The sequence below is a fragment of the Podarcis gaigeae genome (genome assembly GCF_964106915.1).
Source record: "Podarcis gaigeae genome assembly, chromosome: 1".
Taxonomy (NCBI): Eukaryota; Metazoa; Chordata; class Lepidosauria; order Squamata; family Lacertidae; genus Podarcis; species Podarcis gaigeae.
In genome coordinates, this window is record NC_139678.1 from 137,851,093 (window position 1) to 137,873,748 (window position 22,656).

Here is a 22,656-nt window from a genome sequence, read left to right on the forward strand (position 1 = left end):
ACCCAGCTTGTCCGGAGTTTTGGGCTGGGTTGCCATCAGTATGCTGATGACACCCAACTCTATCTGTTGATGGATGGCCATCCTGACTCAGCCCCAGACACACTGACCAGATGTTTGGAAGCTGTGGCTGGATGGTTATGTGGGAGCCGGTTGAAGCTAAATCCTTCGAAGACAGAGGTCCTGTGGCTGGGACGGGACGATATGGGATTGGGGGGGCAACTCCCATCTCTTGCAGGGGCGCAATTAGTGCCAGCACCATCCGTTAAGAGTTTGGGTGTAATCTTCGACACCTCCCTTTCCATGGAGGCGCAGATTGCAGCTATAACAAAGACGGCATTTTTCCATCTCCGCCAAGCTAAGCAGTTGGCTCCTTACCTCTCTCGCCCTGACCTAGCCACTGTGATCCTGGCGACGGTCACCTCCAGACTGGATTATTGTAACTCGCTCTACATGGGGCTGCCCTTGAGACTGACCCAGAAACTCCAGCAGGTGCAGAATGCTGCAGCAAGACTCCTTACGGGGTCCTCGCTGCGAGATCACATTCACCCAGTGCTATACCAGCTGCACTGGCTCCCGATGGAGTACAGGATCAGGTTTAAGGTCTGGTTTTAACCTTTAAAGCCCTATACGGCCTAGGACCCTCGTACCTACGGGACCACCTCTCCTGGTATGTCCCACAGAGAAACTTACGGTCTTCAAATAAAAACATCTTGAAGGTCCCAGGTCAGAGAAAGGTTAGGCTGGCCTCAACTAGAGCCAGGGTTTTTTGGCTGTGGCTCCGATCTGGTGGAACACTCTGTCACAAGAGACTAGGGCCCTGCGGGATTTGACATCTTTCCGCAGGGCATGCAAGACAGAGCTGTTCCACCAGGCCTTTGGCCAGGGCACAGCCTGACTCCTTCCTTCGGCAATCTTCGCGGAGCTCTGGCCCAATGGTTGCCATTGGTTTGATTGAATTAATTTTATAATGAATGATTTTAGAGTGTTGTGCTGTGTTGTACTGTTGTACTATTTTATTGTTGTTAGCCGCCCTGAGCCCGGCTTCGGCTGGGGAGGCGGGATATAAATAAAAATTATTATTATTATTATTATTATTATTATTATTATTATTATTATTAGACTAGATTACACCAATACTCTGTATTCTGGCATACATCAATTTACCTCTTATGGGGTCTGATCTAGTAAATGATACACACTGAATTCTCCTTCCCTACAAGGAAAGAAGTTGCAGTTTGAAAGCAAGCTGGATCACCTTCCTCTTCCTGCTAGCCAAAAGCGTGTGTGTGTGTGTGTGTGTGTGTGTGTAAAAAGGGCATGCATGGACCCCAGTACTGGTACACACAACAACATCCTGAGTTAAAGGAAAAACATGTCAACTTCAAAGGAGAGCAGAGTGCAGTGACATTTCAGAATAATTGCTCCTCTTGCACAACTTTAAATGAAATTTACATGCAAGATGTCAAAGACAAAAAGAAGGATTTTATTTTTTAAAAAAGAATCTAAACATGCACATTACCACTGCAGTAGTATCTCAACAAATTCCAGAAAATGCAAGCTGGCAGCATGGTGGAAAGCAAAGAAAATCATGACCACTAACTCAGAAGGGGGGGGCAGGGGGGGAAGCATCCCTACTCAAAATGTGTTTGAATCATACACTTTTTGGCTCCTTTTTCCAGAAAGGTAGAATTTGGAGTGTCTGTTTTCCGAATTCACTAACATAAAACATCCTTTTTTGGCATTCTCCCAGCATTAGAGGTCTTGCAATAACAAATAACCCTGCAGTTGTATTGATTTAACACCCCCACCTCAAGCAGAGGAAGGGGGGGGGAGGCCAATTTTCTGTTGGTTCCAGCACTTTCAAATTGCTATGTTTGTTACCATGAGAACTTGATTAAAATACCGCCTACATGCTGGGGAGGGGGAGGAGAGGTAATATCTTCTTTTAACCTTTAAGTGAGAGCTAGTTCTAGCACACACTTGGTGCATTGCAGTATTTTCACCATCACCATAACGTTCAGCGGTCCATGGCAGCAGAAATGCCTTGACAGATTTTATTTTGCTGAATGGTTTCTCCTGGAAAATATTTAGCTGTCAGAACAGCTTCAGCCAGTACTGACACACAATGAGTTTTCATATGCACGCATGTTTCTTTCATACTAACAAAAACACCATTAACACAAAGATCTAATCTGAAATTTACAGATGGGGTTTTCAGCTCCCAAAGGCAATGAGGGTACCAGCGGTATGTGGGTGCACATGTCTAAAAATAACCCAAGAAGCATGATATATTTATGATTCTCTTCTTTTTGCTAATTATTATGCATTCAGCTTTGTAAAATGAATTCATAGAATTGTAGTGAATAGTACAACATGAAAGCTTTAATTAACAGATATGTGAAGAAATAAGGTAGAAACGGTATTTTAAATTACTAAGGACTACTCCCAAAATGAGTATTTGTAATGCCTGGAGAGCCATTATAGATGTTGGCTAGAGATTTAAGGGACAACACCCCCATCAGTGTAAACAGAGCAATAAGCCGGTTTTTCTTTAAGCGACTATTTTGAAAAATATTAAAGCTCTTACAATAAAAATTGTTATATGACACTTACCTTAAACAACCAGTAAGTACACAGTGTTAATTTAATGTTATGCAGTCACCCATATAGTACTGTTTGTGTGTTTGAAATATACAAAGCTAGAAAACATATTTGCTCTCAAAAAGACTTCAAAACAACAATAACTCTTATCAGAAAAAGCACTCATTGGCTCAGCAAGTAGCATGAGGCCACTGAAGCAACTCTTCCAAGTTCACAGAATGGTTTCAAGCCATGGAATTTGTCCTCCCTCGTTCATTTCTTTGGATCAGCGGTGGGAAGATGCAAGAGCTCCTTTCCCATATGAATGAGTCAGTCATCTCCAAGTATGTCTGTCCTGTAACACGCAGAGCATCATGGCTCTTCCCCATCCCTGCATGTACACTCCACATAGAAAGCAATGGACTGTATTCAGCTACGTTTTAGTCCGAGGCCATTAATAACAGCCATTAATAACTTATAAAGTGGGGAGTCGGGCATGTCTATGTGATTAGGGCAGACATGTGATTAGCCTGATTAAACCTTCCCCATTGTTTAAGAATATTCCAAAGTTTTGCTTTGGGGTTGTATACAGTTTTACAGAAGCCTCAATTTAGCTACTTCTGTGCTGCCTGGGTAATGCTCTTAAGGGAGTTGGCTGGCAAGATTGGAAAGCTGCCTGGGTGGACTGATTAAGGGTGGACACACTTCACATCAGTTTGGCCAATTCCTCCTTGTATCAATGAGGAACCTTTAGTATGTACATCATAAAATGATAGGAGCTACCCAGATTGAGGAAGAGAAATAGGTTCCCACTATTCATTTTTACTGCATCCCCAGAGGAGTGTGTCGTGGTATTAAAAAATACATTGGCTCAACTAGTTTTGTTCCTGAAGTCCTGGAAGTTCATATTCAAGTTGCATATGCTAATGAAGAAGAAGAAGAAGAAGAGTTTGGATTTGATATCCCGCCTTTCACTCCCTTTAAGGAGTCTCAAAGCAGCTAACATTCTCCTTTCCCTTCCTCCCCCACAACAAACACTCTGTGAGGTGAGTGGGGCTGAGAGACTTCAGAGAAGTGTGACTGGCCCAAGGTCACCCAGCAGCTGCATGTGGAGGAGCGGAGACGCGAACCCGGTTCCCCAGATTATGAGACTACCGCTCTTAACCACTACACCACACTGGCTCTAATGATTGCATATACTAATGATTTTTTAAAACCCTATTTCCTTTTAATATCACATTTCATGAAATTTTCCTCCTTCAAGCCATGGTACTGGTGCTAAACAGCAAAGAGTGCTACAGGCAATTACACAGAGAAACACCAGCCTCTGTGCTAGTTTGTCTTTCAGTCCAAGAATGCGGCCGACCAGCATTAATATTAATATATATCATACAATTGACATTATCTATCACTCCAAAGCTTTACAATTGACAGTTTTGGAGAAGATCTGAAAACAATTTTCCTTTGAATATGAAAGCTTTACCAGGTCAAACACTGACAAAGCATTGTGAATTTTCTTTTGGCAGCACCTTGACTGTGGGGCTGGCATTCATACAACCTCAGAAGACTTCCTTTGCTCAGAACAGTGCTTGTATGAAATAATTCTCCAGGGATTAATTAACATTGTCATGTTTCCCACAGAGGGGAGGAAAGAATGAAAAACGATTTTATTCTCAGACAGAAGGTCACTGTTCATTTAAATGTTTATTTATTTAAATGTATGTACGAACATTGCACTTTCTCCCTACAACTCAGCTACTAAAGACAGCAGAGCCCTCTCTAATCTGGTCATGCTCCACATTTAGCAAGAACCAGCCCATTCAGGGTCACTTTGCGTCTATTTTTCACCCATGTAATTCTGTTTATTCATCATGTAAATGTATGTTGACTTAAGAATGAAATACAATTTGCATTTGTGGGATGGCAGCATGACAGATTAAGACTGGCTAGGGAAATCGGTAATGATTTTAATAATAATAAAAATATAAGCCTGCTGCTTCTTGCATACTTACCAGTTTATTTTAGAAGTATCATATATCTGACAATGCTGCTGGCTGGTAGTAGCTCTCTTTGAGCAGTATACAACCAAAGTAGAACAAATTTGGAAGCGTTTTATTAATACAATACATCACATTTTGGGGATGATTTTCCTTCCCCTACATCAAACCCAAAAAGTTCAGTTGGCTCATAGTTTATTGGAAAGACACTGATTTGCTTCTAAAAGCATAAAACCATAGACAGTCTAATGCATAGTGAAACAGACTGCTCAGTGTTTAGATTAGTCCTAGGCTACATGCACCTTTTAAAGCACATTCTTTCTCTCAAAGAATTCTGGGCACTAGACTGAGTTTGTCTGTCAACATAGGTTGCAAAATTAGAGAATGCCTATCAGCCTTATCCTAATCACAGGACGCTAAAACATAAACATATGCACTAAATCTTTGTGAGTCTTTAGTTGAAGTGACCTGTGTAGTGCCAGACAGCAGGTTAGGGAGATGACAAAAAGGGATGGAACAGAGAATGGAAGAGAAGAGCAAAGAGGCAGTCTTGCCTCCCCCAGCTAGCCCTAAGCTGACCTATATCTACCCTCCCACTGGTGGGGGATGAGGAATGAAGAGGAGAAACTTTATCCCCTTTGTCCCCCTCCTGCACTACCACTGAAAGAAGGAAGCTTGCATGGAATGAGACACAAAGAGGCTTCTCCAGGAAGCCCCCACAAAAATAGATCAGTAGGGGTCATATCAGCTTGCTTGCAGGACTTGACTCTTGATTCCCCCCACCCCTGCCTGGGGCGACCTGTTCAGCACAGGACAGAATTGAGGAGTGTCTCCTTTACACTCAGAACAATAGACGCGTCCCATGCCAAGGTGTAGACATAAAAGAGACTTTGGAAGCTGCTTCCCTCAAGTCCTGGGTGCTCAGAAGGGGTGGGGCAGTGCTGTGGTCAAGGCTGGGAATGGGAGCTGGTAAAGTCCAGGGACACCCTGTTTCCTTGGACCTGGAGAAGTAGGACCCAGTCGCCCTTTGATCTGCTTGGACACAGCCAATTGGACAGTAGTGGTGGCTCAGCAGCCGAAGAGGGATAGTTCGCCTGATGGTGACTAGCTCCCCTTCATCGTCTGCTGCTGCCGCCACCAAGAAAAGGAAGCCTGTGCAGGGGCAGGGGCGAGGGGGCATGAATCTGCAAGGGGGGGGGCACAGTGTAGACTTTTGTCCCCATGCTAAAATGTTTATCTCTGGCACTGCACGTGTGTAGACTGTAGAGACAGTGTATATGACCAGTGTTGTCTGTTCAACCTTGACTACTGTATTCAGGCTATAATGAGTGTAAAGGTTTTATAAAACAGGGCTATACACAGCATTATTGAGGCTCAAAAGATAGGCCTGCAATAGGTGTGGCTCTTTCTTGCTCTAACTGCCTGTTCACCTGCCGCCTCTGTGTAAACAGTGGAAAAAACAAGGAAAAACAGCAGCAGCAGCCTCTGCTTGTCTTGCCCTCTGGGTTGGTGATGCAAATTGGGTCCAGAGGGAAATGGCAAGCGGACAGAGAGCTGTATCAATGACAAGGAGGAGGTGGATTCACTCAGGTAACAGGACCCACTGAGGGCATGTTGCTCATGGACTAAAACAGACACTGCTTCTCTTGAAGACCCCGGGGAAGGGGTAAGCTAAAACCCTGAAACCTCAGGTCAAACTCTGGGATCCTGAACTTTCTACTCTTGGCTGGTTTTTATTCTCCCTGTTATCTTGACTTTTCATACAAAGGACTGTCTTATATAGCATCAGACAATTGCTCTACATAACAGGGTTGACAACCTCTGCCTTAAAAGATGTATGGCTAGGAGTTGTCTGGCAACTGTAACTTCTCCCATCATGAAACTTGTAAACCAGTTTGAGGTTTTTTTTATTTAAAATATGAAGTGGTATAGAAATTAAATGAATAATAATAATAATAATAATAATAATAATAATAATAATAATAATAAACTGCATATTAGGAATGAGGAGCATTTATCTATCCTCCTTTGCCTTGCATGCCCATCCAAGACAGATTTGGCAATAAAATTAGGATATTGCACAGAATCAAAGAGTTGGAGAAGGCCTTGTTGGTCATCTAGACCAACCTCCTGCTTCTTGCTAGAGCATCCCCAACAGCATCCAAAAGCCCTCTGGACCAGAAAAGTGGATATTTATGGGGCATTTTGAAAAATAAAAAATAGGTTTCAGTTCAAACTCCCTTTTGCAAGGAGGAGGAGGAGGAGATTAAGATTGTCATTACTGCATATGTCTTAGGAGCTGAAGAATAGGTTAGCAGGAAGATATAGAGCATTCACTGACTGGAAATGAAGCAGTATGTCTGCCCCAAAACCTTTGCAGGAGCAAACAGTACTGAAAGCACCCCAGTACTATCCTGAGCGGAGACTACTATTGGAGAGCACTCCCCAGTACTATTGGGGAGCGGGTGGCACTGTGGTCTAAACCACTGAGCCCCTTGGGCTTGCTGATCAGAAGGTTGGCAGTTTGAATCTGCCTTACAGGGTGAGCTCCTGTTGCTCTGTCCCAGCTTCTGTCAACCTAGCAGTTCAAAAGCACACCAGTGCAAGTAGATAAATAGGTAGAGCTGTGGTGGGAAGGTAAAAATCATTTCCATGCACTCTGGTTTCCATCACAGTGTTCTGTTGCACCAGAAGTGGTTTAGTCATGCTAACCGCATGACCTGGAAAAGCTGTCTGGACACAAACGCCGACTCCCTCAGTCTGAAGCAAGATGAGCCCATAGTCGCTGTTGACTGGACTTAATCATCCGGGGGTCCTTTACCTTACCTTTTCCCTTTACTATCCTCAGCACAAACCAGCCTGAATGCACAACAGGAAGGATGTCTAGAGGGCACCAAGAACTGCCAGGCAGAGAGGGGCGAGGATGTAAAGAATTTCAAAGCTAGACAAGTATTTCACACAGTATCATGGACAAATAATGGTGCAGTAATACCCATACACCTTCTAAACCCTATTTAAAAGGCAAATATCTGGCTTGAAAAGCTTTATAATCAAGCTTAAGCAGAACATGTTGAGGAAATCTCCACTCAATATGAAGTTGGACATATCTGGCCCACGTACTGATTAGACTCTAATTCCACTTCCCCCACTAAATACCCTTCCATCAATGCTCTTGCTCTGCAGTGTTAAATCCTTCATAATAGATGTGCAAGTTAAGCAATAAATAAATAAACCCAAAATACTCCCCAAAAGATATTAACTGTGTCAAACTGTCATGCTATGAGAGGATGCTTAAATCATCTTGCTATCCTGAAAAGATTTACCTGGAACTTGTCCTAGATTTTAAGTTAACTGTTGTCATGTGAATCTGTCCAATTTTGTTATGAATGGTTCATCTTTATTCATAATTTGCCATCTTGGTTTATATAAGATACTGCCTGAATATTATTATTATTATTATTATTATTATTATTATTATTATTATTATTCCTACTTCTTGTTGTTGTTTAGTCATTTAGTCGTGTCCGACTCTTCGTGACCCCATGTTCCTATTACAATTTAGTAATCTCCTTCTAAACAACCATATCAAGGTGAATCGAGGTAATTTATACATAAGATAATTAACAGCAATTAAAAAAAATTAAAACAAGAATATATTTAAATACATTTAAACAAGAATGTCTTCCAACTGCTTCCAGAACGTGCACATAGTGGGTGCCTACCAAGTTTTTCTGGAGTGGGGCTTCTGAGATCTTTGGGACTTATAAGTAAAATGACTATGCTTCCCAGTCTGCTAGTGGGGGACACATCTTTAGGTCTTACTGTCCTGACGTCTACTGATAAAGTATCAGCAGGTGAGGAGCTAGCATCAAGCGGCCCAGGAGGGCACTGCCCACAGCGAGCGGCCTGGGGGCGCGCAATGTCACCCCCCCCGAGGGATGACACCCGGGGTGAACTGCACCCACAACACCCCCCTTCCTCCACCAGTGAGTATTAGTGGTTTCAGTGGGACTTACTCACAAGTAGGTGTGCACAAGTTTGCAGTCCTAAGAAAATGTCTTAAGCATATGCAGCAAAAATCATATATATAATGTTTATCCTTTTCTAGTCTTTCCTTCAACTCCTTGAGTCTTCCTCATAGGCTTTGAAGACACTTTTTCGGGGGGGCGGGGACTCTGGTGCCCAAAACATTTCTAAACAAAAAAAATTCCTTCCAGTAGCACCTTAAAGACCAACTGATTCGTTTTGTTGTCTTGAACTGTTTGGACTATTCTATGAGTTTAATATGCGCAACTCACTCTTGGACACATTGTTTATTTATATCATTGTATCCCACAATTGTAGTATAAATTTTGTTTTCCAGGGTGCCCAACAATATAGGTAAAATATAACATGACAAAAGTGAAGTATAAGGAACTTGACATACCAAATCTGCCCATTGGTTAAAAATACTTGGATCATTAAAATCTGGTAGCCTAGGATTGCATCCAACAAATTCATCCTGTTATAACAAGGACTTCTGCCAGTAAAATGGGACTTCCTCTCCCCTCCATGTGTGCCCCCCAAATCTGTTCCAGATGATGTTGGGGGTGGGGATATCCATAACAGACTGGAAGGGTACAAGGGCACAAAGGGAGAGGGAGAGGACATTCCATAGTACAGGTGGAGGTCTTTGAGCTAATGGGACAACTTTGTTGGATACTTGCCTATAAATTAGTGTGGAACCTAAATGACCATACTGTGGATGCAAGTCTCCTTGGGGAGCAAAATAGATGCTCAAGTTGAATTGTGAAGTGTTTTAAAATAAAACAATAGCATGATAAACTGAGTTACCTATTTATATGGGTAGTACCAATCGAAGGTTCCTGTACTCCGTTTTCAGGACACCAATAAAAGCCTCAGTTGCCTGTAAATGAATGGATAAATTTGAATGACTAAAGATTTCCTGCGAAAAACAGATACGTTTCATTTCATTCAGAAACAAGTTATTTACAAAATGTTTATTATTATCTGGACAATATGCTGAATGGATACAGCTCAGTTTGTAGAGAATCTCAGGGTTATGCATTCGAACCCGATGTTGGGCAAAAGATTGCATTGCATGGCAGGGGGTTGCACTAGATGACCCTTGTGTTTCCTTCCAACTCTACAGATTTGCCTCTAGGTCATTTTCATCCTGGACTCCACTTCTGTGTATTTTTGATGAGTATTTTAGCTGGGTTGGCTTTAACCACTTGGGTTTGCTTCATCAGAAATATGATTTACTGGATAATAGACAAGTTGGTGGGCTTTAGTAACACGTGTTCTCTGTTTGTCAATCACTATAATCGAAGGGGCAGAGGAACCAGAGACCAAATTGCAAACATGCGCTGGATTATGGAGAAAGCTAGAGAGTTCCAGAAAGACATCTACTTCTGCTTCATTGAAAATGCAAAAGCCTTTGACTGTGTCGACCACAGCAAACTATGGCAAGTTCTTAAAGAAATGGGAGTTCCTGATCACCTCATCTGTCTCCTGAGAAATCTCTATGTGGGACAAGAAGCTACAGTTAGAACTGGATATGGAACAACTGATTGGTTCAAAATTGGGAAAGGAGTACGGCAAGGCTGTATATTGTCTCCCTGCTTATTTAACTTATATGCAGAATTCATCATGTGAAAGGCTGGGCTGGATGAATCCCTAGCCGGAATTAAGATCGCCGGAAGAAATATCAACAACTTCAGATATGCAGATGACACAACCTTGATGGCAGAAAGTGAGGAGGAATTAAAGAACCTTTTAATGAGGGTGAAAGAGGAGACCGCAAAATATGGTCTGAACTCAACATCAAAAAAACGAAGATCATGGCCACTGGTCCCATCACCTCCTGGCAAATAGAAGGGGAAGAAATGGAGGCAGTGAGAGATTTTACTTCTTGGGCTCCATGATCACTGCAGATCACAGCAGTCACGAAATTAAAAGACGCCTGCTCCTTGGGAGAAGGGCAATGACAGGCCTAGACAGCATTTTGAGAAGAAGAGACATCACCTTGCCAACAAAGGTTCGTATAGTTAAAGCCATGGTTTTCCCAGTAGTGATGTATGGAAGTGAGAGCTGGACCATAAAGAAGGCTGATCGCCGAAGAATTGATGCTTTTGAATTATGGTGCTGGAGGAGACTCTTGAGAGTCCCATGGACTGCAAGAAGATCAAACATATCCATTCTTAAGGAAATCAGCCCTGAGTGCTCACTGGAAGGACAGACCGTAAAGCTGAGGCTCCAATACTTTGTGTGTTTTTTTATAATATTTTTTATTAGTTTTATGAAATACAGAAAAAAGAATAAAGAGCATATTATAAAAGTAGAAAAAGAAAGTTACAAATTTTCTTGTTCTTTTTTCCAAATCTAGTGGACTTCCCCGCGTCCTCCCAACCCTGCATTCTCTGTGATACATAACATCTGCAATTTGTTAACTTGTTTCAATACTTATTGTATCTTCCATTTTATCATGTTACCCAATTTCAAATATATTATGACCCAAATCATGTACGTTTTCATTTTAACACAATAAAGTTGTTTCATTATTCTATCTCTGACTTCTTGTACCTTAATTTCCATCTCTTTAATTTAACATTACTGAAGCTAGAATTTCCTAAAAGGTGCGTTTTTTAACATTCATACAACTTATAATGTTTTTCCAAATAGTCTTTAAATTTTTTCCAGTCCTCCTCAATTGTTTCTTCTCCCAAGTCTCGGATTCTGCCAGTCATTTCGGCCAGTTCCATGTAGTCCATCAACTGCGTGTGCCATTCCTCCAGTGTGGGTAAATCTTGTGTCTTCCAATGTTTTGCAATCAAGATCCTTGCTGCTGTAGTAGCGTACATAAAAAAAGTTCTGTCCTTCTTAAGCACTCTCTGGTCCACCATGCCCAGGAGGAAGGCCTCTGGTTTCTTAGGTAAGGTAAATCTAAGTACCTTTTTTAGTTCATTATGAATCATTTCCCAAAAGGCCTTCACTTTCGGGCAGGTCCACCAGAGGTGAAAGAATGTCCCTTCCACCTCTTTACATTTCCAGCATTTATTATCAGACAGGTGATATATCTTAGCAAGCTTGACTGGGGTCATGTACCACCGGTATATCATTTTCATAATGTTTTCCTTCAAGGCACTACATGCCGTAAATTTCATTCCGGTGTTCCATAACCTTTCCCAGTCTTCAAACATAATGTTATGCCCCAAATCCTGCGCCCACTTTATCATGGCGGATTTGACTGTCTCATCCTGAGTATTCCATTTAAGCAGCAGGTTATACATTCTCGAAAGTAGTTTACTTTTTGGTTCTAACAGTTCTGTCTCTAGTTTAGATTTTTCCACCTGGAATCCAACCTTCTTGTCTACTTTAAAGACCTCTTGAATTTGTGCATAATGCAACCAATCTCGCACCTTGTTTTTTAGTTTTTCCAAGCTCTGCAACCTCCAATTGTCTCCAATCTTTTCAATAATTTCCTCATATTTAGGCCAATTGGCTTCCATATTAGGTCTCTTACGTGCCTTGGCCTCCACCGGTGAGAGCCACCTCGGAGTCTTACTCTCCAATAAGTCTTTATATTTTGTCCAGACCATTAAAATTGCTCTCCTGACAATGTGGTTTTTAAACAGTTTGTGCACTTTAACCTTGTCATACCACAAATATGCATGCCACCCAAAAGCGTTGTCAAACCCTTCCAGATCTAGGACATCAGTGTTTTCCAGTAAGATCCAATCTTTCAACCAGCAGAAGGCTGCGGATTCATAATATAACCTCAAGTCTGGCAGGGCAAATCCCCCTCTTTCTTTCGCATCAGTTAATATCTTAAACTTTATTCGGGGCTTTTTGCCCTGCCAAACAAACTTAGTGATATCCTTCTGCCACCTTCCAAAGCATTCCACCTTGTCCACGATCTGTAGGGTCTGAAACAAAAATAACATTTTTGGCAATACATTCATCTTTATAGCTGCTATTCGGCCCAACAAGGAAAGTTTCAATCTTGACCACGTTTCCAAATCTCTTTTGATTTCTGACCAACATTTCTCGTAGTTGTCTTTAAACAGATTCAAATTTTTGGAGGTCAGATACACCCCTAGGTATTTTACTTTTTTAACCACATTTAATTCTGTTTCTTTCACGAACTCATCTGTTTCTGTAATTGTCAAATTTTTTGCTAGAACCTTAGTTTTTTGCTTGTTCAACTTAAATCCCGCCACCCGACCAAAGTCCAAAATTAATTCTAACACTCTTTTAGTACTAGAGACAGGCTCCTGCAATGTTAATACCAGGTCATCTGCAAATGCTTTCAATTTATATTGTTTCACTCCGACCTCAATTCCCTGTACCAACCGGTCCTTTCTAATCATGTTCAATAGCACCTCCAGAACTGAAATAAACAATAGGGGGGATAGGGGGCACCCCTGCCGTGTCCCTTTTTCAATTTTAAACTCCTCTGTCACCACATTGTTTACTATCAATTTCGCTTTTTGTTCTGAGTATATTGCTTCTATTCCATTTTCAAACCCCCGCCCCACTCCCATCCCTTCCAAATTTTTCTTCATAAACATCCAGGAAATATTGTCAAAGGCTTTCTCCGCATCAATAAAGATTAGCACCGCTCTAGTGTTTAGCTTTGTTTGTAAAAGCTCCAAAATATCAATAATGTTTCTTGTGTTGCCAAACAAATGCCTACCAGGGAGAAAGCCAGCCTGGTCCTTATGGATCACTTCATTAAGCACTTTTTTAAACCTACTTGCCAAAATGTCTGCAAAAATTTTGTAATCCACATTTAGGAGTGAGATGGGGCGGTAGTTCTTAAGCTGGGTCTTTTCAGTTTCTAGTTTGGGTATCAATGTGATGAAGGCTTCTTTCCACGTTTCCGGTGCCTTCCTCCCCTCCATAATCTGGTTACAAACCTCCAACAAAGGTTGTATCAAATAGTCCTTCAAAACCTTATAGTATTTGGAGGTAAGTCCATCCGGGCCTGGATATTTGCCTAATTGAAGGTTCTGAATGGCACTTTCAATTTCTTGCTGTGTGATATTACTATTCAGGATTATTCTCATTTCCTGAGGTATTTTCTGTAGTCCATTGGTTTTAAGAAATTGGTCCACCTCCGAATCTTTCTGTGGCCCTTGTGAATAAAGTTCTTTGAAATATCTCTGGAAGCACTTTCTAATTTCCTCGGGTTTCTGAACCATTCTCCCTTCAATCTCTAGATTTGTAACAGTATTAAGTTTTTGTCTCTTTTTCAACTGCCATGCTAGCAGTTTCCCACACTTATTTGCTGATTCAAAAGATCTTTGTTTCATTTGTTTAATTTTCCATTCCACCTCTTGATTTATCAATTTCAAATATTGTGCTTGGAAAAATTTCACTTCTCTCAGCACTTCCTTCGACTTAGGCCTAGATCTTAGTTTTTTCTCTCCATCTCTTATTTTTTTCCAATATCTTCTCCTTCTTTTCATTCCAGAGTTTTTTCTTGATCGTATTTTGTTGTATTAGAAACCCTCTCATGACTGCTTTACTTGCGTCCCAGATTGTTCTTTTTTCCACAGTGGTATTTAAATTTATCTCAAAATAGTCCTTTAAAGTTTTTTGGGCCTTCTTAACAATCTTCTCGTCCCTTAATAAGGCGTCATTCATTTTCCATCTGAAGGATCCGGTTGTATTTAGTCTCAATTCCATTTTCAAAGCATTATGGTCGGAGCAGGTTTTTGGGCAGATTTCCACCTTTCTAGTCTTGGGTGCCAGTCCTCTAGTTATCCATATTTGGTCGATTCGTGTCCATGTCAGATGAGCTTCAGAAAAGAAAGTCCCTTCTTTTCCTAGGGGGTTCTTAACCCTCCATATGTCAATTAAATCCACATTGTCAGTCATTTCAAAAAAAGTTTTAGGTAGTCTGCCATCTTTCGTTATGTTAGCACTTTGCGACTTATCCATATTTACAGACACAACCCCATTCATATCACCCATCATGATGATGTTGTTGTAGTCTGAGTAATCCAGCATAATCTCATGCAGCTTCCTGAAAAATTCCGATTTTCCTTCATTTGGGGCGTATATTCCTAATATCAGAAATTTTTCTCCTTGTGTCTGAATTTCAATCGCCAAAATTCTGCCGTGTTCATCTTTAAATAAGAATTTCGGTGACAGGCTCTCCTTTGCATATATCACCACTCCTCTTTTCTTCACTTTGTCCGAAGAGATAAATTCTTGGCCTAGTCTTTTATTAATTAGCACTTTTCTGTGGAGCCTTGTCACATGCGTTTCTTGCAGGCAAATAATGTCCAATTGTTCTTTTTTCAAAATATGAAATACTTTTCTTCTTTTTTCCGGAGAATTTCCGCCATTTATATTCCAACTAAGAAGCTGCAGCGACATCCTGGTCTAATTGGTGGGTCTACAATGGGGTGTCTAGGTTTCCCTCCGCTCCCGGAGGTGGTAATGCTGGTCCAGATCCAGACGGTGTAGGCTTTGGAGATGGTCCCGGTGGTGGTGGAGGCCAAGAAGCTGCAGCTCCTTTCTGGAGGTCCTCCTCGTGGTCGTGTAGGAACTTCTGTTGGTCCTCCGGTGTTTTAATTCTTACTTTCCTTCCTTTGTAGGTAAATGATAGTCCTTGCGGAAACTCCCACCTATAAGGGATTGTGTTGTATCTCAACAATTTGGTCAAATCTGTATAAGTGGTCCTAAGATCCAAAAGGTGTTTAGGTATGTCTCTGTAAATTTCAGCCTTTTTACCTTCTATCTCCAAAGATTTTTTAAAATGTAGGCCTAGTATCTTGTCTCTTTCCTCTCTCGATCTCAGAATAACCAAACAGTCTCTGGACTTGTCCTTCTTTATCAATTTTCCCAGTCTAAAGGCAGTCACAATTTAAAAATCCTTATCTTCCTCAATCCCCCAGAATTTGGAGAACAAAAGTGTTAAAAATCCCTGTAGATTTCCTTCCTCCAGTTCTGGGATAGCCCTTAATCTGAGATTATTTTCCTTACTTTTCAATTCAACCAATGACAGGTAGGCTTGTTGTTCCCCTACCTGTCTTTTCAGAGGCCTTACTTCCCCCCTAATCTCATCAACCTTTTTGTTCGCCTGTTCTGCTTTTTGACTAGCTTCCACAGCAAGTTTATAATTTTCAGTCGTTGCCCCTTGCAATTTTTCAATTGCCTGAGTGTGATGAGAAACTTGCTCAGATAATTTAGTAATAGAGGATGTAGCTTGGTCAATTTTTGATGATTGATTGTCCACTTTTTGGTTTAAAATTGCCAGTTGTTCCAAGATTTGTTTCAGGACTATTTCAGATCCTCCAGTTGCCATATCTTCTGCAGCAGGCTCTACAGCAGGCTCTTCAATTTCCACCTCCTGTGCTGTCAGCACAGTTGGGACGGATGATCTTCGTTGATGAGATAGGGTTGTTTGAACAAGTTGCCCTGGTTTCTTTTCTTTTTCTTTAGCTTTAGCTGCTCTTGTTCTCCCTGTGCCACTCATTCCACACCTGCCTCTGTTCAAGGTCAAATTTTCTTTTGTTTCATAAGTTAGACAAGACCAGAGTGTAAACAATTTAACCACAGAGAATCACAATAAAGTACAGTTCCCAGGCCTCTATATCTCCACAATCCTCTAGGTGGGGGTATTTCAAAGTTTCAAGGAAGGAGAGAGCTCTTGTCCGCCATTGAAGTTCTTATATTCCCTATGTTAAGTCTTTAGTAGTTCCAGAGCACAAAAGGAAGTTTCCCCAGGCTTTCTTTTTCTTGAAGAAAGGCCACAAGGTGTCAAGAAAGGTCCCAGCAACAATGTTTAAACTCTAGTGTCTCAGTCTATGTATCAGTTTAAGCTCCAATAACAGTATCAGCAGTTTGACAGTTCTCTTTTGCACACTGACAGCCCGATAGCTGGGTTGTCCCTTTTAACTCCACATAGCTCAAAATTAGGAAGAAGGTCCCAAAAATAAGATCCACAACTTTTGCAAAGATTTCCAGCTTGTCTTTTCACTTCTGTCAAATACACCCTCGTTTTACTTTTACAGTCCCTTTTAAGCGCTTCAGCGCTCTTCTGCGCAATTGCTTTAATCTGGTTAGCAGGATCGGGAGGCGGACTTCCTGTTACTCGCCTCCCGTTTTCAGCCGAATTTCAACCAAATTCCCAAATTTTTCCGATGTTTAACTCCCCTTACTCACGGGTATGTAGCAGCCAATTTTGATGTTTTCAAGAAGAAAGGTCGGCGCTCATCAGCAGCAGCAGCGCGGCTTTGCGTCCACGAAAAGAGCGATGAACTCACAGCGCCACTCCCCCTTTCGCGTTCCGGAGCCCCTTACGGAGCTCCTTCTTCGTTTCCGGGGGGGCTTTGGGCGCCCGCCGAGTCCCACGGCCGCAGGCTCGCTCTGCCTGCGGTTTTTCTTAATGGGTCTCCGCTTTGCCGTAGCGGACGACCCTTTTTCGCGGAGCCCCTCTTCACTGAGTAAAGAGGACCGCCATTGCTGTTTTGCGCCGCCTCCGGAAGTCCGAGGCTCCAATACTTTGGCCACCTCATGAGAAGAGAAGCCTCCCTGGAAAAGACCCTGATGTTGGGAAAGGTTGAGGGCACAAGAAGAAGGGGACGACAGAGGACGAGATGGTCTGACCAAACTGCAGGAGGCAGTGGAAGACAGGAGTGCCTGGCGTGCTCTGGTCCATGGGGTCACGAAGAGTCGGACACGACTTAACGACTAAACAACAACATAATCACAATAGACTGATTTTTTTCAGATATTGTTGGGGCGAATGCACATTTTACCCAACAGTCTTGCCTATACCCATAAAGTACAAAGGGGGTGGGGGGGTGTACAGAGAGTATGCCTGAAAGCAGGCCATGCATACCAGACCTCTCTAGCTACAGTGAGGAAAAGCAACAGCATGTGTAAGGAGCAAGGGCTTGCTGAAGAACATGGATGTGTGAAGAGGTAAAGGATGGAGCCAGAGGAATGCTAAGGGAAATGAAGGCCTGTGAGTAATAAAAAAAGCTCACTGCAAACCATAAGGTCCCTAGTAGAAACACTGAAGATTTAGATCTGAGAGACAAGGTCTAACTTCTTTGCACAACTACCGATTTAGTGAGTGGCCTTTGCTCACACCTCCCCGCCCCCAACATCAGTTCTGCAAAAAAGGGACAAGCAATCTCACATAGATGTTGTGAAGGTAAGCAAGATTTTAAAAAGAAATCACCTTCCACTTAGACAATGAAACACCACTTTGCAATAACTCCTCTTAACCAATGTATGGTTGCAGGCTTGGAAGAGTTGATATGTTTAATGTTGTTGGGAAATGGTGATGTTTACTTTGAAGCTAGCTTGGTGGGGTTTTTTTTTGGGGGGGGGGTTGAAGAGCCTCCTAAAAAGCATGCTTCGTACATCATGGATTTTAGGTGTGTATGTAAATCATTCTAAGTGTGCACCTAAAGCATGACTCAGACAAACACAATTTTGGAAACGTGTGTCTCATGCAGGTACAGAGAGCCAGGATTACTGAGTGAGCACTTGGCAACAACCTGATGTCATATAATATGCAAAATGTCAGTGATCTCTCATTTGTTATACATTTCAAAACTGGTTTGCATTGGCACAAACAGCTCATGCTGCTGCGATCTTTCTGCAAAGCCCCCCAGTAAAAGGCCCCAGTCATCTCAATGCAGTAATTAGCTGCATTATAATGAGCTGATTGGAATCGAGGCTGTAGCTCACATTGATTTGTAACACCCATCCATGGTATGCAGAGGAATTTTAAAACAAATTAATTAAGCTTCCTCTGGCTCAGCAGAATGATCAATACAGTGGAGACATCTGAGTGCCTTCAGCATTAGCGGCCTTGCCATGCCTTCTGATGTGCCACTGCAGCGAAAATAATTCAACATGGTTTAGCTCAGGGGATACAGCAAGTAGCTGCATAAATAGTTATTAGCTGAAGAGATGGCTCTTAGGCACAGATATAATCCAAAACACTGTAAGATCTGCAGCTTCTAAATGATCCAGATAATAAGAAAAAGATTAGGTTTGCTTGGTCCAGTTGTTTTATAAGAAATGAAACAAACAAATTAACACTTGTAAACTCCCCCCCCCCCCAAGGCCAGGTCTGATTTTAAATGGCTTAAAGCTATATGGAAGGCTAATTAAACCTAATTTACATATTACAGGCATAGTATTCACCTAATACGGGGCTGCTACAGATGTCAGGATTAACAAAACCATCCAGGACTAATACCTGCCAGGACTAATGCCTTTTCTTTTAAGCAGTTCATTGTGTTTATGTCCCTATAAATCTCTGAAGAAATTTTTCTTTCCTAATGTTTCTTAGGTTTGGCGCGCACGCGTGCACACACACTATAGCCCTACCCAGACTTTCTAATCCCCCATTCAGTTAGAATCACATGAGTGTGAATGGGATGAGCATGCTAGCTCTGCCCCATCCTCAGTTCCACCCTTCTCATTTTCCATTAGTCGGAGGCGAACTGCTGGAGGCAGTGGGGAGCCTGCTGTCCTTGTGTAGACTCCCTATGTAATAGAGACTCCTGAAAGATCAGTATGCCAAATTACACAAGGATCTCCCACAAATAGAAGGAGATCTCCACTTCAGAGGCTACCCCTCCAACTCCCAGGGGGGGCAGAAATGAGGGGCAGAGCTAGTGGACTCACCCCCTCCCTCGCATTTCTGTTATTATACCTGGGAAGGGGGGGTGAGAACACCTGAATAAGGCTTATGTAGAAGCTTCCATGTGTGAAGGGGTAATAACTGGTATTATGGGCTGTATACAGTGTAGCACTAAGAAACTCATTAGGCAAGCAGAATGACTTCTGTTTGCGAAACGGTACTTTCCTCCCTCTGGGGGCAGATTTGGATATGCTGCAGAGCATGCACAGTGGCAGAGAATAGCTCCAGTAAGGGGCATTCTACAAAATAATAACATGTATATATGTGAGGCATCTGATCAAGATCTGTATTATGATGCATCTGATCAAGGCCTGTATTTTAAAATGAGCTTAAAATATATATATATTTGCAGATGCTTGTGTGTTTTAATGCCAGGTAGAAGACCAGCTGTCTAAAAGACTGGCAGATGTTTATCTTCCTGGACAAGGGCCCCCTTGATTTATTGCAGGAGACGAGTACCTCAGGGTTGTAAAAGGAAATTACAGGCTGGGAGCAAAAGGTCACACTGACCATACAAATTCAAGCTGCAAAAGCACTCATTGTTTAACAAAATAAAATACCATGTGTCTTCCATTAGAGACTTGAGCCACAGGGTAAACGGCAAGAGCTAATGGAAACAGCAGATGGCTAGGGAAAGATGCTTCTCTCTGAAGCCACTTTGAAGCTTCAGAGAATTTAGCTTTTACTAAGTTCCCTTTTTACTTTGAAAAGGCCTTTCCTTTCCTTCTAAAAAGCTATATATGTTAATGTATGAAATATATTGGCTTAAATGTAAATGTAATTATGCAAAGGATTTAGAAAGTAAGAAATGTTAGATTCTTATGTTAGATTCTTATTTCATAGAATCATAGAATCATAGAGTTGGAAGAGACCACAAGAGCCATCGAGCCCAACCCCCTGCCAAGCAGGAAACACCATCAGAGCACTCCTGACATATGGTTGTCAGGCCTCTGCTTAAAGACCTCCAAAGAAGGAGATCTTTCATTGATGATGTGTGAGAATGTGAACCCAAGATCTCTGACATCTGTTTAAAATAAAAATTTAAAACCATTGAGCATCTGGTTTGGAGGGCAATAGGGCAAGGAGGGCAAGAGGTGAGCTGGTAATTAAGGTGCCTTGTTGAGGCAAATGTAAGATATATGACTATTTATTTGCCATTTATAGATAGAAGGAAATATAGCTCTTTGTCTCCCATAAAAGGTAATAGGAAATGGGTGTATCTTTTATGATTGGTTCTAGCAAACAGCCAATAGGAATTTCAACAAATTATTATTTTAATTTCTCTATTGCTGCGTTGAATATTTCATTCCAGCTAAGCGTTAACCACAAGCAGAGTACTACATATGCACGCAGGTCAACACTGAAGCAAAAAGCAATCTTTCAAAAATCTGCATTAGTGAAACTGAGGACTCCAGCAGCCACTCACAACCATAGTCATTGGAGAAAAAGCCCATTGACCACCCTGCCAATTTTCAAGAGGCTTCTCTGGATACCCTAGAAAAGGGATTTTTGAAGTGTGATGTGGGAGTTCCATTCATTTGGTATGCAGAAATATTTGCAGAACAGTTGAGAATATCTGCACTTAATTTTTCTTCTTCTTCTGACAACAGAGATCAGTGGGGGTGGGTGGGAATTTTCATAATATGACACTGGTAGACTCTACTAATTTTTCCCTAAAACTCTACCAAGTACAGGGACACTTTTCAGTGGCCTGACTTAGGGCCTATGATTTTCATAATGCAATACCGATTGTGCTGTGGGTGAAGAACATTTTTATTTTAAGTGGTCCACTGAAACCACCTGCGCTTTTGAAGTGGTCTGCAAAGAAAGAAAGTAAAAATGAGAACCACGGTCCTCATCCGTTTCACCAATGCTTTAAAAATTGCTGTTTTTCCCTGCTGCCCCTCTTCAGATCAAATCTGACACGCCGTAGGATTTAGTTTTACTTATGATTTTAACTTCTGGTTTGAGATCAACAGTGCAGAAACACTCCAATGAGAGAAAATTTAATCTATCAGATTAATACAGAACAGCTTCACACACAGAGAGAGTTCGGTCACTGCCATCCAAACCAATGTAATAATTGTTGCATAAATTATGCTTGTTCTTTGCAATTATTGCCCACATGATATAAATGAGGAGCTGAGGAAGATGTTGAAACTTATAATTAACGTGGGGCACTTACAAATGCTTTGCAGAGAGCAGCATGGCAGAGTTGTCATTAAAATTACATCTCTCTGAAATAACAACGTGCTTTGCTTTGTAGCCACTCAGGCAGGGGTGAGTCTGAGGGTTGTTTTGCTGATCCTGCCAATAGGAATAATTTTAATACACTGCTTGAAAGATGTGCCACCTGCTATTTTATTATCTGTAATTTATGATGCAACAAGTGCTAGTAAATTCTTACAACACTTTATGAGACCAATAAAATCAAGAGCATGGGACATCTCTCCTACTTCCCGGTTTGCCACCAAGCTGAACAGCTTAGGATACAATCCCAAATCAATGTGAATGGTTTTAAGTGTGACTGAGCCTAATGTGCAAAAATAAAAAGTCCCTGTTGCTGATTTGGAGTTTCTCCACTCTACATCACCGTAGAGTCTGCAGAAGTGCAGCACCTGATGCAAGCTAGGAGTGAAGGTATTACATGCTCAAAGAACGTATTAGTTCTTTCTTTTTCAAAAGGAAACAATGGCTCAACTCTCATGTCACACCACCATAGTCCACACTAGTCACAACTGGGAACCCAAACTATGGGTGATGGTCACTGCTAGTCCTACTCAGAGTACACTCACTGAATTTAGGTTCATTAATTTCAGTGGGTCTACTCTGCACAGGATTTAATTGAATTCAGTCCTATAATCTGAAAGCCTGGATATGCCGGCAAACCATGGGTTATAGCTGGCTTTCTAGTGTTATTTTCCATCAGCTCAGCATTCCTACCCCTATTGCACAGGGTCTTCTGGAGGCGGAGCAATAATCAGGACTATGCTTTTTCAACTCTGAGAACACTTCAAACCGTGAAAGCATTAACATTCACTGAGAGCATATGGCCTTTGTCATGTACAAACAGCTTGGGCTGTTACTGCACAATGACTCCCTATGGCTGCACAGGTAAACAAGATGTATGTGGTCAGAAACAACCTACCTGTGTGTTCTGTGAGAAATCATATGGACTGAAATAGGGCATCTATTTTCCTAACACACAACCACATGATTATGCTACATAAGCGCACTACAATGTTTCCTGAGCCCCTGTACAGGTGGGTATGCTAGAGACAGACTACTCTGCCTACTCTGCTTATGCACATGTCTTACTAGTCCCAGGCTCATGGGCTCAATCAGACATCAAGCCATGGTCAAGGTCAACTGGGTGTTATATGCTATATGCTATAT

General features: G+C 41.8%; 1 protein-coding gene across 40 annotated transcripts in view; it reads right to left on the minus strand.

The window, feature by feature from the left end:
- MAP2 (microtubule associated protein 2) overlaps positions 1–22,656 on the minus strand; it is a 334,330-nt gene that overhangs the window by 131,973 nt on the left and 179,701 nt on the right. For 35 of the 40 annotated variants that reach the window (XM_083703157.1, XM_083703180.1, XM_083703178.1 and 32 more), the window contains one exon: positions 9,411–9,483. The exons of 4 other annotated variants lie outside the window; for them this stretch is intronic. The gene's annotated coding sequence lies outside the window, so the exon portion shown is untranslated. Of the gene's footprint in view, positions 1–1,519; positions 1,559–9,410; positions 9,484–22,656 lie in introns of all 40 variants that reach the window. One more of the 40 variants, XM_083703156.1, reaches the window with a different exon arrangement.